The sequence below is a fragment of the Lepidochelys kempii genome, chromosome 5, assembly GCF_965140265.1.
Source record: "Lepidochelys kempii isolate rLepKem1 chromosome 5, rLepKem1.hap2, whole genome shotgun sequence".
NCBI lineage: Eukaryota > Metazoa > Chordata > Testudines > Cheloniidae > Lepidochelys > Lepidochelys kempii.
Genome location: NC_133260.1, coordinates 49,717,245 through 49,736,667, shown reverse-complemented (window position 1 = coordinate 49,736,667; position 19,423 = coordinate 49,717,245).

Sequence of the window (19,423 nt, the reverse complement as noted above, 5' to 3'; positions counted from 1 at the left end):
GTTCAGCTGTTCCTCCCCCGACTACCATGTGCTGCTCCTGCCCTCGGCTTTGGAGCTCCTCCCCGAGACTCCTGCTTGCTGGCGGGGGGAGGGAGAGGGAAGGAAGAAGGGGGCTAATGTCAGGGTGCTCCTACTCCTGCACCCAACTTACCCCATCTTCCATAGAGCAGGGACACACGACAAGAGGGAGGGACCTTGCCCTGGCAGTAGCTGCGGCTCAGCTTGCTGATCTAATTAACAAGGCAGTGTACTTAAAGGGGAAATGTGCATCTCTCTCTCACACATACACACACACAAGCACCGCTACAGACTACGGACTGAGTGGCTTGGCAGCAGTTCTGCAGAAAAGGACCTAGGGGTTACAGTGGACGAGAAGCTGGATATGAGTCAACAGTGTGCCCTTGTTGCCAAGAAGGCCAATGGCATTTTGGGATGTATAAGTAGGGGCATTGCCAGCAGATCAAGGGACGTGATCGTTTCCCTCTATTCAACATTGGTGAGGCCTCATCTGGAGTACTGTGTCCAGTTTTGGGCCCCACACTACAAGAAGGATCTGGAAAAATTGGAAAGAGTCCAGCGGAGGGCAACAAAAATGATTAGGGGACTGGAACACATGACTTATGAGGAGAGGTTGAGGGAACTGGGGATGTTTAGTCTTCAGAAGAGAAGAATGAGAGGGGATTTGATAGCTGCTTTCAACTACCTGAAAGGGGGTTCCAAAGAGGATGGCTCTAGACTGTTCTCAGTGGTAGCAGATGACAGAACAAGGAGTAATGGTCTCAAGTTGAAGTGGGGGAGATTTAGGTTGGATATTAAGAAAAACTTTTTCACTACGAGGGTGGTGAAACACTGGAATGTGTTACCTACGGAGGTGGTGGAATCTCCTTCCCTAGAAGTTTTTAAGGTCAGGATTGACAAATCTCTGGCTGAGATGATTTAGTTGGGGATCGGTCCTGCTTTGAGCAGGGGGTTGGACTACATGACCTCCTGAGGTCCCTTCCAACCCTGATATTCTATGATTCTAAGGTGTGTATCTCTGTCTGCCCTCCCTCCTTTCCTGCTGTCTTGTAGAGTGTGAGAGTTAACCCTTGAGGGCTCAGCCAATTGCTAGTTCATCTTTTAGCACTAAGGCATTTCCTGGGAAATATCCCACCCTCTTACTCCACCGCCTCAACCAAGCTTCACAATCATCATCACCGTGTACCAGTATTAAATTGTTTGTTTAAAACTTATACTGTGTGTGTATATAATATATAGTCTTTTGTCTGGTGAAAAAAATGTCCCTGGAACCTAACCCCCTCATTTACATTAATTCTTATGGGGAAATTGGATTCGCTTAACATCATTTCGCTGAAGTCGCATTTTCCTGTATTCCCTTAAAGTACATGACTGAAACAATGTTATTGGGTTTCTCACATATTGGTGAGTATTATTATTAGAAAAGGCATTAACTTGTTTTCTCCCACTTAATGCAGTAGAATCCTGATTAGCTGTTAATTCCTTTTGTATTGACTCTCGATTATCCAAACTGATTTAGGGTATGTCTTTACTGCAGAGTTAACTTGTGTGATTGGTTCACGGGTCAGCCTAGCCTGGGAGCGAGCAGCCACACCTCAAGGCCTACCCGAGGTTCTGTGTCCTCCCTGATGCTGCATTCTCCCATGTGTGTCGCTAGGACTTCTGGGGGTATATCCCATGGTTCTTTGCACTTCCAGCAAGTGAGGCACATTCATTCTCAATGAATTGTGAGAGAACTTGTCTGTCTGTCTTTCCGGGCACACAGGGGAACTGTGGGTAGGTATTGGAAGAGTATCAGCGCTCAAGTGATTTAACCTGTGTCCTCCCTGCAAAGTGGGCAGGTTAACTCTGCAGTGAAGAAATACTATCAGTGTCACCGAAGCAATTGGTAAAGGGCCTGATTCAACCACCATTGAAATCAATGGAAAGACTAATTCCCTTCAGTGAAGATGGATCAGGCTCATAACCAGGATCATATTGAATTTTAACAGAGATATTGATATTAAACTTTTGGGGGCCAAATTCAGCGCTGGTATAAACAGACACATTGCTAACTGGAATCAATGAGAATTGCGTCTGTTTTTGCCAGCCTGAATTCAGCACTGTCTCTCTTCCCTAAAAGAGTGAGAAAGAGAGAGGGAGAAAGGCATTCCCTTTGCAAGGAGAATGAACATGTCTTATTACATGACGTGTGCAATCTGGCTAGAATTCTTGACCACACTCACCTGTCTGTCTTTCTTTTCTTGGATAAACTAAACTTCAGTTTAAAGTGGCTGTTTGGGGTTTGACATTTTATGTTTTCTCTCTCATTCTGTCAGTGAAACGTCTGTTCCAAATGCTGCCCATAAAAACCTGGCTCATTTAATGATTTTTTTGGCATTATGTTAGTTTGTATAAAGAACATTCCACAAGTTAAATGGTCAGAAAGAGCTCAGTACCCAACTACCAGTTATTTTGGTGTCTAAGTGGGAGCTGAATTATTTAGAAAATCTGGCCCACAGTGGTTGTCACAGTTCCTGAGCTCTGACATCTCCTGATCTCTTTGATGGCTTGAAGCCCCCCAGTTATTGGGCCTCAAGCCATCACCTCCTTCTTAGAGTGGAGTCACGTGGTTCTTCCACTCTCAGATTGGGCCTTGGGCTGCAGGCCCCAGCTGCTAACAGTTGTTACCTCAGCTGGCCTGATTTATCTTCAGCACCTGCAATTCTGTTCCCTCCAGAAGCAATGATAATGGTAACCAGTAACCAAACAGCCTTTTTGAAGCAAATTATTATTTATTTCGAACAAAATATTTAAGAAAAACAGATCTTCAGAAAAATCAAGCAGTCTGTCTGCATATCTGCCTTTCCCTACAGCTTACCATTCCCTAGATCTGGGGAAAGATCCAACTCTTTTAAATGCCTGCACAGAGCCTTTCTCTGTGTCAGCCTATCTTCCTGACAGCTGCTGACAACTGACCCCTCTTGTTCTCCTGAGAAAGAAGAGCTTTTTTACTTTTCTTTTGATCTCCAGGCTCCCAGCTTTGGTAAAACAAAGTTTGCAATTTGTTAAAGACATGATCCTTGAAGCTAACAGTCTGCCCCATTGTCTTTCAAGTGTGTGCCTGGACATTCTTATCTGGGGATCCATTGTGTTGTCTTCCTGCACAGTCCTCAGTGAAATCGAGCAATATAAGCATCTAATAAACGTTCCACTACTCTCAGTGTAAGTTATACAATCTATCACAATAACTAAGGGCATGTCTACACTACAAAATTAAGTTGACCAATATTAGGTTGGCTTACAGCCAATGCAGTAATTTCTACAATGGCTGACGTCCACACTACCCTCCTTCTGTCGGTGGTGTGTGTTTTCACCAGGAGCGCTTCCACCGACTGAAGAGGGGCAGTGTTGGGCACTAAAAGCCAAGGTTTCAGCTCCACGCAGCTCCCCACTAGGAGCTCAGCTGCTCCTGGGCTTCTTGCCTCTGGTGGGGAGATCCGTGCCTGGAGTCCAGTCGGCTGCTGTGCTCCCGGCAGGGATTGGGGAGCTGGGAACCTGTGGGGGCTGTAGGGCTCCTAGTGGGGAGCCGAGGCAGCAGCCCAGCTTGGATTGGAGACCATGCAGCAATGCGGCTTGGGAGCTGGGAGCCGACTTTCTTGTCAATTTCATGGCTCCACCAACAGCCAATGTAAGAGAGACAAGACCCAGTGTAAGGAGCACAGTGTCTACACAGACACTATGTTGCCCTAACTATACCGACCTACGCCCTACACCTCTCGTGGAGGTGGAGTTATTATGTCAGTGTAGTAGGGCACTTACATCGGTGGGAGCAAGGCTGTAATGTAGACACTGACATAGTTAGGTCGATATAAACTGCCTTATGTTGACCTAACTGTAGCGTAGACCAAGCCTAAGTTGCATATCAGTATTCTTCGGTTATGATGATTTTCTTAGGTTATTATGATCTGTCACACTAGCTACTGGGGAACGGACTAATTCTCTTCTACCTCTCTCACTTGTGAAAAGATCAGTGTTTGTTATATGATGTAAAAAACAGGGTTGTATTTTAAAAAAGGAGAATGAAGAAACCTTTGTCTCTTGCAAAGTGATTCTGGAGTTTATCAGCATTTTACATGATATTTATATGGTACCTTCCACATCAGGATTTCAGAGTGCCTAAACAAGAATTAAACACCTATATATAGATGAACATCATTTGTTGAGGAAGAGTCAACATGGTTTTAGTAAAGGGAAATCATACCTCACCAATCTACTAGAATTCTTTGAGGGGGTCAACAAGCATGTGGACCAAGGGGATCCAGTGGCTATAGTATACTTAGATTTTCAGAAAGCCTTTGACAAGGTTCCCCACCAAAGGCTCTTACACAAAGTAAGCTGCCATGGGATAAGAGGGAAGGTGCTCTCATGGATTGGTAACTAGTTAAAAGATAGGAAACAAAGGGTAGGTATAAATGGTCAGTTTTCAGAATGGAGAGAGGTGAATAGTGTTGTCCCCCAGGGGTCTGTTCTGGGACCAGTTTTATTCAACATATTCATAAATTATCTGGAAAAAATGGGTAAATGGTGAGGTGGCAAAATTTGCAAACAAAATTACTAATGATAGTTAAGACCCAGATAGACTGTGAAGAGCTACAAAAGGATCTCTCAAAACTGGGAGACTGGGAAACAAAATAGCAGATAAAATTTAATGTTGATAAATGCAAAGTAATGCACATTGGAAACCATAATCCCAATATACATATAAAATGATGGGGTCTAAATTAGCTGTTAGCACTCAAGAAAGAGATCTTGTAGTCATTGTGGATAGTTCTCTGAAAAAATCCACTCAATATGCAGCGGCAGTCAAAAAAGTGAACAGAATGCTGGGAATAATTAAGAAAGGGATAGATAATAGGACAGAAAATATCATGTTGCCTCTATAAATCCATGGTACTCCCACATCTTGAATACTGTGTGCAGATGTGGTTATCCCATCTCAAAAAAGATATATTGGAATTGGAAAAGGTTCAGAAAAGGGCAATAAAAATCATTAGGGGTATGGAACGATTTCCGTATGAGGAGAGATTAATAAAACTGGGACTTTTCAGCTTGGAAAAGAGATGGCTAAGGGGAGATATGATTGATGTCTATAAAATCATGACTGGTGTAGAGAAAGTAGATAAGGAAGTGTTGTTTACTACTTCTCATAACACAAGAACTAGGGGTCATCAAATGAAATTAATTGGCTGCACGTTTAAAAGAAATAAAAGGAAATATTTCTTCACACAATGCACAGTCAACCTGTGGAACTCCTTGCTGGAGGATGTTGTGAAGGCCAAGACTATAACAGGGTTCAAAAAAGAACTAGACAAATTCATGGAGGATAGGTCCATCAATGGCTATTAGCCAGGATGGGCAGGAATGGTGTCCCTAGCCTCTGTTTGCCAGAACCTGGGAATGAGCGACAGGGGATGGATCACTTGATGATTACCTGTTCTGTTCATTCCCTCTGGGGCACCTGGCATTGGCCACTGTCAGAAGTGGGCTAGATGGACCTTTGGGTCTGACCCAATAGGGCCGTTCTTATGTTCTTATATGCTATAGATTAATAGATTTTAAGGCCAGAAGGAATGTTTCTGCATAACACAAGTCATAGAATTTCAGCGAGTGATTCCTGCTTCAAGCCCATTATTTCTGGTTGAGCTAGAACAGTGGTGCCCAACCTAATTACACAGGAGGGCCACATAAATCTAAGCCAGACCTTGTGTGGGTCAAACAGATTCCACATATTTTAACAAGTTTTAAAATAATCTATACTGGTTTAGCTTTTAAATTCAGCTTGTTTCATATGTATTTAGGTACTGTATGTAATACTGTACATAGAAACAACCTATTTACACACTTGTGTAAACTAAAATTATGTCAACATGATGACAAAACATTAGTATATTGTGTTGAAGCAGGCTGCGAGCCTTATGAAATGCTCTGGGCAGGGGGGCATAGGTTGGGCACCCCTGAGCTAGAGCATATCTTTTAGGAGATATTTTAAGATATTTTAAGAGACAGAGTCTCTTCCACACCCCTAGGTAAGATGTTTCAATGCTTAATTGACCTCACTGTTAAAAATGTGTACCTTACTTCTAGTCTGAATTTGTCTAGTTTCAGCTTTCAGCCACTGGATCTTACTAAGCCTTTGTCTGAGAGATTAAAGAGCCCTTTACTATCAGAAATCTTCTCCCAGTGTTGATATTTATAGACTGTGATCAAGAAGTCAGGCTTCCTGCAGTGACTCAAGAGAGTGGGCACCAATGTCAGGGCAGACTGCTAAGAACTGGGGTATCAACCCCAAATTGTATGTGAGTTCTGTATTTAGATTTCATCAGCCAATTATCAAGTGTAAATTCCATGGGCACTATAAACAGCCTTAACCTGGAATCACAGACAGTCCCCTTGGACATGTTAATCTATCTTGTCCCTAGGTAAGCCTGCCTTTGTGATAGATGGTCCCTTATACCATGAATCACAGCAGCATTCAGCTTCCAGTCCCAAAGGACCAGTCACTTACTCCAGGTCAATTGCACTTTAGATCTCAAACCAAAGACAATGCTTGCATCCAATCCTACAATAAACTATTTAAAGATTTATTAAATAGGAAAAGGAGGTAAGAGGGTTATTTACAAGGTTAAAGCAGGTAAATTATACACAAATCTTAAATCTCAAAAGATAATATATGCTTCTATAATAAGCAAGCTCTATATGGCCTTTAGGGCTAATCCAGACTGGGGATCCCTTGCTTATGCTAGAAAACTAGTCCCCAGAGTCCAAGCAGCAATGAGATCCAGTTCCTCCATGTTAGTCATTTTTATTCCCTTCACCTCTTCTGCTTTGAGGTGCAAACTCAGCTGATGGGAGGAATTTGCTTGCAAGACTCATCTTAACGGGGAGTGGGAGTAAAAAACAAAGTATTTTGTCTGCATTAATGTCCCACTCTAGTCTATCTAGTGTCATTGGGCCTTTCTTGCTGCACAGGATATAACCCCTTCTGTTGGAGACCAGCATTTCACACTAGTTAATATTTCTCTCCTGTCTGGTGATTTACACAACTTACAGAGGCTACAGTGCAAAGACTCAGTTATTATCTTACAATATGGAATACAGATGTTGTAAGTGAGATTAATGCATATAACAACCCACACGCATAAAGTCTAAAGACATAAACTCCAACCTATTTTAACAAAACTAACACACAGATGAGCCAGACTGATTTCAGCTATGTGTTTGTCAGTATTCAGTTGAGCCATGGGGACCTTGGCATGAGCTGGCACCTGGTCTGTCAGCATCACACAAATCACCTCTTAATCTTCCTTTTGATAAATTACATAAATTGAGCTTTTTAAGTCTCTCACTGTAAGGTGGGTTTTCTAGACCTCAAATAATTTTTCTAACTTTTTGCTGAGTCCTTCTGCATTTGTCCAAATCCTTTAAAAAGTGTGGACACCAGAACTGGACACAGTATTCCAGTAATGGCTTGCTAATATTATATACAGTCGAAGAATTTCTTTATCTATGTAATATATGAATATATTTTGATGGGTTAGATCACAAAACCCCCCTGGGAGCTGCCACCTGATGTGCCAAGACTACTTCTGCTCCTGCTTTCCTGCCCTGCCAGCTAGGGACTCCAGCACCCTGCCTGGTTTGAGCCAGACCTGCTAGCCTGCTGCAAACCCAGACCCAGGTCTGAACCAACTTCCCCTACCAGCTGTAGGCTTGACTGAAAGCAGCTTACAGAAGTGTGCCTGTCTTTAACACTCAGATGCCCAACTCCCAATGGGGTCCAAACCCTAAATAAATCCGTTTTACCCTGCATAAAGCTTATAAATTGTTCGCCCTCTATAACACTGATAGAGAGATATGCACAGCTGTTTGCCGCCCTCCCCCCCCCAAGTATTAATACATACTCTGAGTTAATTAATAAGTAAAAAGTGATTTTATTAAGTACAGAAAGTAGGAATTAAGTGTTTCCAAGTAGTAACAGACAGAACAAAGTGAATAACCAAGCAAAATAAAATAAAACCCTCAAGTCTATGTCTAATAAAACTGAATACAGACAAAACCTCAACAGTTCCAGTAGACTTCCTTTTACAGACTGATCTCCTTCTAGTCTGGGTCCAGCAATCACTCACACCCCCTGTGATTGTTGTCCTTTGTTCCAGTTTCTTTCTTGGAGGTGGAGAGGCTCTTTCTTTAGCCAGCTGAAGACCAAAGGGAGGGATCTCCCATGGGCTTAAATAGACTTTCTCTTCTGGGCGGAGACCTCCTCCTTATCCCTTATCCTGATCCCTATCAGCCATAGATTTTTCACTGATGCCTTTAACTGCCTGTAATAGTTTTCTGCATTTCATAAGTGCTAATTTATAGTCATTCCTATAAACTTTCCTCTTTTTCACTTTATTATACATTGAATTTTTATTGCTGCTTTTTGTGGATTCATAGAGTCTGGGGCTAGAAGGGTCCACTAGATTATTAAGTCTGATTTCTATTTCACAGGCAATTGCATTTCACTCCATTACTCCTGAATTGAGCCCAATAACTTGTGTTTGACTAAAACATAACTTCCAGAAAAATATACAGTCTTGATCTGAAGGCATTAACAGATGGAGAATCAACTACTTCCCTTAGCAGTTTGTTCCCATGTTTAATTACTCTTTGGGTTCAAAATTTGTGACTTTTTTCTACTTTGAATTTGTCTGGCTTCAGCTTCCTTCCAGCCATTGGTTCTTGTTATGACTTTCTCTAGTAGATTAAAGAGTCCTTTAATACCTAGGATTTTCTCCCCATGAAGATCCTTATACACCATAATCAAGTTAGTGCTCAATCTTTGTGATAAGGTAAACAGATTGAGCTCTTTAAATCTTTCACTGTGAGGCATTTCCTCCATTGCTTGAATAATTTTTGTCTCTTTTCTGCACCCTCTCCAATATTTCAACACACTTTTTAATATATGGACACCAGCTGCAGTTTTACAGTATCTGTCTCACGAATGCTGTAGACAAAGGTAAAATCACCTCCCCGCTCATACTAGCTGCTCCCCTGTTTATACAACCAATGATCACATTAGCCTTTTTTGCTACAGTATCACACTGGGAGCTCACATTCAGTTGATTGTCCACTATAACCCTTAAATCCCTTTCAGAGTCACTGCTTTCCAGGATACAATCCCCCATTCTGCAGGCATGGACTAGATTCCTTGTTCCTAGATGGATAATTTTGCATTTGGTTATATTAAAATGTATTTGGTTTGAATGCAGCCAGGTTACCAAGCGATCCAAACTGCACTTTCTGACTGCCCTATTCTCATCACTCCACCAATCTTTTTGTCATCTGAAAATTTTATCCTCAGTGATTTTATATTTGCTTCCAGATCACTGATGAAAATGTTGAATAGCATTGGGCCTAGTGCCAGTCAGTGATGATTCCCCACTGACAACTGCTTTCTGAGAGCTGTCAGTTAGTCCATTCTTAATCCATTCAATATGTGCTCTGTTGACATTGTATAGTGCCAGTTTTAAAAATCAGAATGTTATGCAGTATTAGGTCAAATGCAATCTCATCAGAGAATGAAATCAAGTTTGTTTGACAAGACTTACGTTCCGTAAAACCATGTTCCCTGGCTTAATTATATTCCTATCCTTCTTTATCACCTGAATCCTATATCAGCTTTTCCATTATTTTGTCCAAGATTGATGTTAGGCTAACTGAACAGTAGTTACCTGGATCATCCTGGTTGCCCTTTTTGAAAATTGGCCCTTTTCTAAGTTCTGGCACAATGCATGGATTCCTGTGAATCTAAATTGTTTCTTATAATAGATACTGTTGTCTCAGATCCAAGGTTTTTGGTATGAATTCTTCAGCACTGAATGATGTTTTCCCCTCTGGATTTAGACTACCATATAATTTTTTGTAGATATTATGTCTATCATAGTATGATCCTCACCAAAGTAGTACAACTGCTTTTGAAAGCTTATATTATGATTTTGTGAGTGCCAAGAAAAAAAATTAGGCTAACTGATTATATAAACCTCAGTGAAAACCAATCTTGTAAAGCAGTGTTGTTTTCATGTAAATAATATCTGCTTCTGTGCAAAGTGCATGCTTGCATTTTTTCTCCCTTGTACATAAAGGAGCCTTACTTTTGTTTACCATATCATTATTCTTTAAAAACGAGAATGGTATGGTGTAGTGGTCTGAGACCACAGGACAGGAAACCTGGAATCTGTAGGTTTGAATCCTAGCTCTCGCACTAACTTCCTTTGTAACCTTAGGCAAGGCATTTAGCCCCAGATTTTTAAAGGTATTTAGGTGTTGCTGCTCTCAATGTTGTAACACCTGCGTCAGGAGCCTAAATCTCATTTTCAAAAGGGATTTAGGCACTTTGGAGTCTAAACCCCATCGTCTGTCAAAGGGATTTAGACTTAAATGACTAAATTCATTTTGAAAATGAGATTTAGGCTCTTAAATCAGTTAAATGTTACAAAGCTTAGCACAGCAACACCTAAGTACCTTTAAAAAACTGGGCCATAAGCCAAAACTCTCAATGGATGTTGTAATTGTGTCTCAGTGGGTCACAACTGAGAATACCAAATTCAGGACAAACTGTTGAGAAATAGGGCAGATACACCTCAAAACTGGTGGTTATTCCCCCATAAGATATACCAAACAAGCAACAAAAGTAAAACTTCTCTCACCACATTGGCTAAGAAGAAGTCAGGAAAGCAGTTTCCTTAGGTATCCCAGTCCTTGTATCACCACCAAAAACATGGGATTTAAAGATGAGTGGTTCTTTAAAACCAGCCTCATCAAACAAAAGGGTCTTCTGATCCCAAAGGACCAGCCACACACCCAGGTCAGTATATAACTGAGATCTTACCCCAAAATCATGCTCATGCTAATCCTTTAGTATCTAAAATCTAAAGGGTTATTTAAAGAAAGAAAGAAAGAAAGAAAGGTGAGAGTTAAAATTGGTTAAAGGAATCACATACAATAATTGCAAAGTTCTTGGTTCAGGCTTGTAACAGTGATAGAATAAACTGCTGTTTTAAGTCACATCTCTGGTTGCTTCCAAATCATTGGAAGGACCTCAGTCCCTTGGTTAGAATGCTCCCACTAGTATAAGTCCAGAGGTCTGAGCAGGAAAGAGGTAAAATGGAGGTGTTTCCAGGGTTGTGCTGAGTGATCACAGTGCCTGGAGGGGCTTGCTGGTGGTCACTAGCAAGGCATTGTGAGAGACAGCCCAGGCTGGAGACAGTTAAGGGGGCACAGTGGTCCCACAGTCCCAGGCTGCACCCCTGGGGGATCCCGTCACAGCTTCTATAGGCAGTTTTTAGGACAAGAGTGTCCCAAGGCCTGGCAGGTTCACAAGAGAGGGGATAGGGTATAAGACTAGTGGTGAGGGCTTCTCAGCCATAGTCCTTCAATGAGGTGTTAAGTGCCTTTCTAGGGGAGGGTTGCTGTCTGGGAAGCAATTCAATAGGCTTGCCCTGGGCAAGGTTAGCCATGAGTTTACCACATAACACAAAATGCTATTCATAATTTGAGCCAAACATACTCCATTCCGTCACATATCTTTGGAACTCAGTGAAACTCAGCCTGATGGCTGTAGAGCTGCATGTAATCCTCATATAGTCTGTTCGGCGGAGTTCTGTTTCCTCTGCCTGACACATACGAGATGGCATGGGCAATCTTGGACCAAGTCATTGGGATCTCGCCCCAACCCTCTATGAAGCCAGGAACAGGAGGGGAAGAATAGATAATATCAGCTAGAGTCACAGAGCCGCCCATCTTGATACTGCACGGTCATGGTCACCTCACAGCATGTGCTGATGATGAGTTATGCTGAGGGAACATAATGCAAAAGCAGGACATCACTGTGGGACTCCATGTATTACCAGTCAATGGCAAAGACGTTTTCCTGTTCTTCAGCATGGAGGGCCAGATCCACAGGACTGGCCATGTGCAGCCTGGTGCAACTCAGTGGGGATGAGGATCACCAAGTAATCTTTGAGACTCCCTGATCGTCAAGCCACCAGGCACCAACCTGGTTTTGGTGTGGGTGCAAAGCAGCTTTAACAGACCAGCGAATCTGTTCCATTATTGCTACTAATGATGGCGTGGCTTCCTTAGGCATCTGGTATCAAAGCAATATTTATCAACAGAAATGTTGCCATTTCATTATGAACTGTTCACAGTGTCTTTGTCATGCATCAGTTAACCCTTTCAAGTGAAATAATTTTATGGCAAACAAGAGTTTTTGATATAATGTGTACTGTCTAAAAGATTACTTTATTATGAACTTCATTCCAAGGTTTTCAGTTTTGAGGCCTCTGACTGCAATGAGAAGGCACTGAACTATTCCTACTTTCTTTCTTTTCCTTACACATAGATTTAATAGGTAAAGGTCTAAAAGGAAGGAAACAGAAGTGATGCAAACGGCAGATTATACTTTAAAGTAACATGATATGAAAATGTGTAAGTTTAGTGACTGATAGAATATGATTTAAATTGTCAACATCTTAAAGTAAATGAGTGAATGAAACACAATAATTAATATAATAGAATTACATAATACTTTTTGTTTAAAACATTGCCTTTCTAGAGTCTTATGACTACAGAATTTAATACTATAATCCTGTCATTATCTAACTAGAACAAAGTACGAACATTGTTATATAGAACTTGAATTCCACAACTTTTGTATTTTGGAGAGGTAAGATATACTTACCTATGTTAACTGATTTGACAATGTGGAAAAAGGATACATAGGCACAAAACAACATGTTGGACAAGATTAGGAAAATATACAGGCTTTTTCACTCACAAGAATGCAAACCTTTAATTAGATTTCCACAATAAGTTCTTTAGCTAAATACAGTTCACATTACTTTTTAGAAATACTCTCTGGCCTCTAATTATTTTCAGTCCTTAACAGCTTTCAGATTCCTTCAGCATTTGCTTTGGTGTGGCACTCTGTAAATAATTAAAAGGGTTAATTATTGTAAATAGAATTATTGGATTATGCTGTAAGTATTTATTGTTCTGTGGTTTCACTGTCAAAGTTAGGCAAGTCTACGCTGTGACATTCATTTGAAGAACTGCAAACATCATGCAGATACTTGACGCTTTATAGTTTTTCAACTATTCGTATTGGCTAGTTCATTTCTAATGTACAGTATTGGTCCTGCTTATTAATTTTATATTGTTAAAAGTTAAAGCTACAGGGTGAAATCTTGATGTTCTTACACAGCCAAATCCCAAAGTCAATGAGAATTTTGCTTGACAGTAATGAACTATTACAGCTGTTCAATAGAAGGGCTTTAAGCCTTATTAACACAAGCCTGTATGTCACTTGGACCCCTGATTGACTTGGATTCTATTTAAAGGAACATTCTACACTGAAACTACTTCCTTGCCAAATCTTTCCCTTGCAGCTAGAGATAATGGGAGTTTCCCCTCCATCCAGTGCAGATCTGGGAGTGGGTTGTTTTTTGGTGAACACTTTCCTTCTTTCAGCACGCCATAAGAGCTGAATATGGTTCTGAGGACACTAAAACACAAATGAAAACAAGAAGGGTTTCTAGGCAACTGGTGTTGAAATTGTTTGGAATTTTGCCTAAGCAAGGACTGCGGGAGTAGGTCCCACATGCAGAGAACACCTCACAGACTTCAATTTGAAAAAGTCATCAGGATTTGGAGAAAACTTCTGCTCTCCCTTTCGTAAGGGCTGCCTCTATCCTGGGAAACCTGGTACTTGTAATTCATCACCAGTGCAGCTCCCCTAGTAATAGCAATGATAGAAGCTGCAGCATCGAATAGGACTCAGGCAGCCTCACATCTATGTTCCACCATATTGTCTAATCCTATTCTGAGCCCTAACAATGGTAAAAAAAAAACCCCAAAGAAACAGCTGGGCCATGTTACATTACAGCTTCTCCCACTGCCATCATCAGTGGAGCAACACAGGTTCCATTTTTGTCAATGTAACATGTAATCTCAGTGTTTGCCAGAAGTTGAAATATGCATTGAAACCATTTAGCTGTGGGAGATTAGGCAATGGGCCCTTTAAAGATGTGGTAAATTGTTTTATGTCATAATGAGCTCCTCTCACCATCAAAATATTCACAAATTCACCACATTTTTGCGTACTGTATTCAATATTTTTCCTAATTATCATGAAAAATGTACCCTAATGTGTGCAATAAGAATTTAAATTTATTTTTCAAAAAACTTAAATTTCTCTAAGGACATGTTAAAAATGAAAAATTAATATTCTGAAGATGAAAATAATACAAAAAATCTATTTTTATACTTGTGATTATATTTACATGTATAATAATTAGAGCTTGTGAAATGTTTATTTCAAACCACCAAGCACTCAAAACCAACTTTGATCTGAGTTGGACTTCCGTCCATGAACTAGAAGTGGTTTCTTAGAACTTCTTTTTTTGTGTCTGAACTGTTCATCAAAGATCTTTGCAAAATTTTTTTTGCTTTATGAGGCTATCCACATATGTCCCCAGGCTGCTATTGCTGGTAAATTTGAACTGTGTTTGCTTAGTAATGTACAGGGATAAGCTGCATGGTGTTCTAATATGGACCCTAATTGCACATGGATTCCAATGAATCTGAGTGAACATGAAAGAACCAGTTGAACACAATCCTAGCCTTTGGGTTTGCAGTGAGATTTTGCAATGGAAAAATGGGTCCATTCAAACCCAAACTTTTTCAAACATCAGGACTTGAGTGCCCATGAAGATACACACTTGGGCCTTGTCTACACTACCCGGGTAAGTCGACCTAAGTTACGCTACTCCAGCTACGTGAATAATGTAGTTGGAGTCGACATAGCTTAGGTCAACTTACTGCGGGGTCTACACTGCGCTGCGTCGACGGGAGATGCTCTCCTGTAGACTTATCTTACTCCTCTCGTTCCGGTGGAGTAGCAGAGTCGACCAGAGAGCACTCTGCCATCGATTTAGCGGATCTTTAACCCCCGCTGCATTGATTGCAGCAGCATCGGTCCCGGGTAAGTGCAGACATGGCCTAAGGCTATGTCTACATAACAGCCTATGTCTAGGGTTGCCAACTTTCTAGTCGCACAAAACTGAACGCCCTAGCCTCACCCCTTCCCTGAGACCTCTTCCCTGCCTTGCCCCCTGCTCGCTACATTCCCCCTCCCTCAGTGGCTCGCTCTCTTCCACCCTCACTCACTTTCAATGGGCAGGGGGTTTGGGGTGTGGAAGGGGGGTGAGGGCTCTGGGGTGGGGCCAGAAATGAGGAGTTCAGGCACGGGTGCTAAAACAATTTTTATAGTGGGAGTGCTGAGATCCATTGAACCAAACTGTAAACCCTGTATATAATGGAAACCCCTTCAATCCAGGGGGTGCTGCAGCACCCCTGCATCTCTAGTTCCAGCACCTATGGGTTCAGGGTACAGGAGGGGGCTCCGGGCTGAGCCAGGAAGTTGGGGTGTGGGAGGGGGTGAGGGGTTTGGGGTGCAGGAGGGGGCTGCGGGTTGAGGCAGGAGGTTGAGATGCAGGAGGGGGTGAGGGCTCCAGCTGGGGGTGCAGACTCTGGGGTGGGGCTGGGGATGAGGGGTTCAGGGTGTGGGAGAGGGCTCTGGGCTGGGGGTCAGGGCGTGAGCTTACCTCAGGCACCTCCCGGAGAGCGGCACAGCGAGGGGGCTAAGGCAGGCTGCCTGCCTGTCCTGGCACCATGCTGCACGCACCCTGGAAACAGCCAGCAGGTCTGGGTCCTTGGCGGGGGGGCTAGGAGGCTCCACACGCTGCTCTCGCCTGAAGGAACTAACCCCCCTTCTCCCATTGGCCAGGAACCGGCCAATGGGAGTGTGGAGTCGGTGCTCAGGGTGAGGGCAACGTATGGAGCCCCGTGGCCCCCCGCCTAGGACCCGGACATGCTGACTGCCTCTGGGGCACAGCGTGGAGCCAGCCAGGACAGGTTGGAACTAGCCTGCCTTAGCACTGCAGCACCGCTGACTAGACTTTTAACGGCTCGGTAAGTGGTGGTGACTGGAGCCCCAGGGTCCCTTTTTGACTGGGTGTTCCAATCGAGAACCGGACACCTGGTCACCCTACCTATTTCGGCATAATTTACTCTGCTCAGGGATGTGAATAAACCACCCCCGTGAGCGACATAAGTTACATCAACATAAGCATCCCTGTACACAGCACTATGTTGGTGGGAGAGCTTCTCTGGCCAGTATAGCTTCTGCTGCTCATGGAGGTGGGGTTTTTTATGCTGAAGGGAGAGCTCTCTTCCACTGGCATAGAGCATCTTCTCCAGATACACTGCCGTGGTGCAGCGGGTGCAGTGCTGTGTGTATAGACATGGCCTAATTTAATACAAATGCATTTGAATCCAAGCACCCAGTCCTATAAAGAGCTCTGTGGCCTCCATCCCCATGTAAGTCAATGGGAATTGGGAGTGCTCAGCAACTCTTATGATCAGACACCTTTTTATACAGCGTTAGGAAAATTCCACTTCATGTATATGGAACAACAGACCAGTTAAACCTCTAGATGCAGTCCATACTCCCAGCCAATCAGGCTTCTCTTTGTTATGCCACTTCAAACTTCCCCATCACACTACCTCTTTGTGGGTTTTGATTTGTCAGCATTGTAATAAACTAAGTAGAAAGGCTGATTTGAACCTTAGAAATTACATGGACTGTATCGTAAATGATTGAGGACTCCAGAACTATTCCCAGCTGGGTTTTTTGTCATTTTTGCACAAGTGGTTGATTTAATAGGAAGCACATTATTTTTCAAACTTATAGGAAGCCTGCATTTTGTAAAGCTGTTTTATGTGAAATATTAGTATAAAGTGTGAATTATAGGTCCTGGATCACCATCTCAGTTCTTAGAAAAATAGCAAGCTGTGGTCAAAATATTTTTTAAAATGTATGCAGAGCTGTTATAAGAACATGCTGAAGAACACTGGGACGGTGTGTGTGTGTGTGGGGGGGGGATAGAATGTGAATATTCTGCAGATTTGGCTTTGGTGTAAGGATAAGGCCTTTTCCTGCAGAGAGCAGCAGCCATTAGCTAAGAAGCAGAAAGTCACATCCTCACATTCCATCTAAATTACATTAAAACAATGTAATATTGGGCTGTTAGGAAGGTGATCCTATCCTACTAGTACCCACCATCACCAGATAAAGAAACAGATCTTAAGATAGTTAAAGAAAACTTTGTCTGACAGTATTCTATCTGGCAAGAAATCACTTATCAACAGTTGTGATTGTAAAATCTATACTTCTATTGTTTTGTTTTTATGGTCCCCACTTCTCTATTGTTTATCTGTCTGGTCCTTTGATTGTTTCTGTCTGTTACATAATTAATTTTGCCAAGTGTAAATCAGTTAAGGTGGTGGGGTATGATTGGTTAAAGGATTGTTTTACAATATATTAGGATTGTTTAGTAATATTTTAGTAAAATGATGGGTTAAGGTACAGCTAAGCATGTTTCACTATATAAACTGGGGACCAAAAGGAAGTTCTTTGGAACCAACTCCAGGATACAGCCCCAAGATCAGGGCTGCAAGACCTCAATACTCTGCTAATGACACCATGCAGAAGTTGAAGTCCCCAGATGACCTGATCCTGACTGGCCATCCCGAAAATTCATCCGCCTTATTGGGAGTGGTGCGCATTGTATTCTTAGCATGTGTATTCTCTTTTGGTGGTTGTTAATAAATAGAGGTTAAGTAGGATATTACTGTGTAAGGCTCTTTCAATGGTAAAAGATCCCACAAACCTGCAGAGTGTTAGGTTACACCCTGAGCTCACGGAAGGGTAAGGATGGGTGCCTAAATTAAGAGGGTTACACCTTGATCCCTAGGAACTGGGTAAAGGTGGGTGCCCCTAGAGTGTACGAGTAACAAAGAATTTTGTGCATGTAACATTGGTACAATTTTGACCATGTTCTGTCTCATTGGTTGTCACAATCTGGGATGCAAACCAGAGCAGTGAGGGGTTGTGTCACTTCCTGCCCTGTAACCTCAGGCACCGTAAATGCTCTGCTGCTGTGGCTCACAACCTGAACACTGACAACCTGCAGACAAGCATGCACTGCGTGTCTGTGCATTCAACCACTCTGACTCAGCAACTCTGATTCCAGCAGCCTGTCTACAACACAACAGCCCCAACTGTAGTCTCTCTCACCCAGTTACCTTATGCAGAGGTGTCCCCAACACACTCCCTGTCCCAAATTTCCCCAAAACCATCTGCCCTGAAGTTCCCAGCCCTCTCCTGGAATACTCAGAATTCCTAAAAAGAGACAAACTTCACAGTTTATCCCATTGACCAGAGTTAACAAACACTAATTCAAACACAACACTGTGGTAGTTTAGATTAAAAATAAAACAAGTTTATTAATGAAAGGAAATAGGATTTTAAGTGAATTCAAGTATAAGGGAAGTGTTAGAAATGGTTACAAGAAAATAAGAGTGAAAAAAAGCTTTCTGATGTCTAAGATTTAACACAAAAAGCTACAGCCTTTGTTCAAGGTATTTTCCTTTCCAATGTGTCTTCCAGCAAGATGGCTGACCAACCCCTCTGGTCAGTTTCTCCCACAAAGTCCAAAGTGCTCTGTTTCTTTGTCATCTTAGATGAAAGACAACTTGGGATTCTTTGCCCCTCTCTTTTATAGTCCAGGGGACCTTTGAAATTGATTCTTCTGAAGATTACACTCCAAAGTAAAGTTCATTCAAGCTGTGAGGAAGGCAACATGGATTGTCCAAGTAGAGGAAGTACCAGGCTGGCTTCTTCCCATGCTGGTGTTTGCTAAAATGTACATTGATCTGCTTCCTGCTATCTCCTCCCTGTGCTGTGATGCTGAGTGATTGTCTCCTCCCCTTGCTGGCATGATGATCCTGTTTACCTTCTATGTCAATTGCATTCCCATTGTCTCAATGTACCTTAGAAAAATCTTCCATATGGCAGAACTACATTCCTTTGTCGAGGGTTGGGGTTATGTTAGCCCTGCCTGGAAGACACACTTTAAGAACATAATTCTCAATGTTTGTAATTTTGAATTTGTCTTATGTATATATACCATGCAATAATATTAATGATCGTTAAGATATTAGCTTTCTATTAATGTCTTTTAGAGCACCTTTTAGATAGAAGTTATGACGTTAGTGAGTTGCGGTACATTCAACTGGTCAAGCCATCTGAAATTGACTACCAGACACCAGTGAGCCCTTTGCCCTCTTGCATTGGTATTCATGAATTCACAGCACTTCGGAGGTGGTCCGGATGGTTTGGTCAAATACACATACTTGGATTCACTAGTGCTGTGAGAAACAGGCTGGAAAGAGATGTTTATAAATCTCCTTCATCTGACAA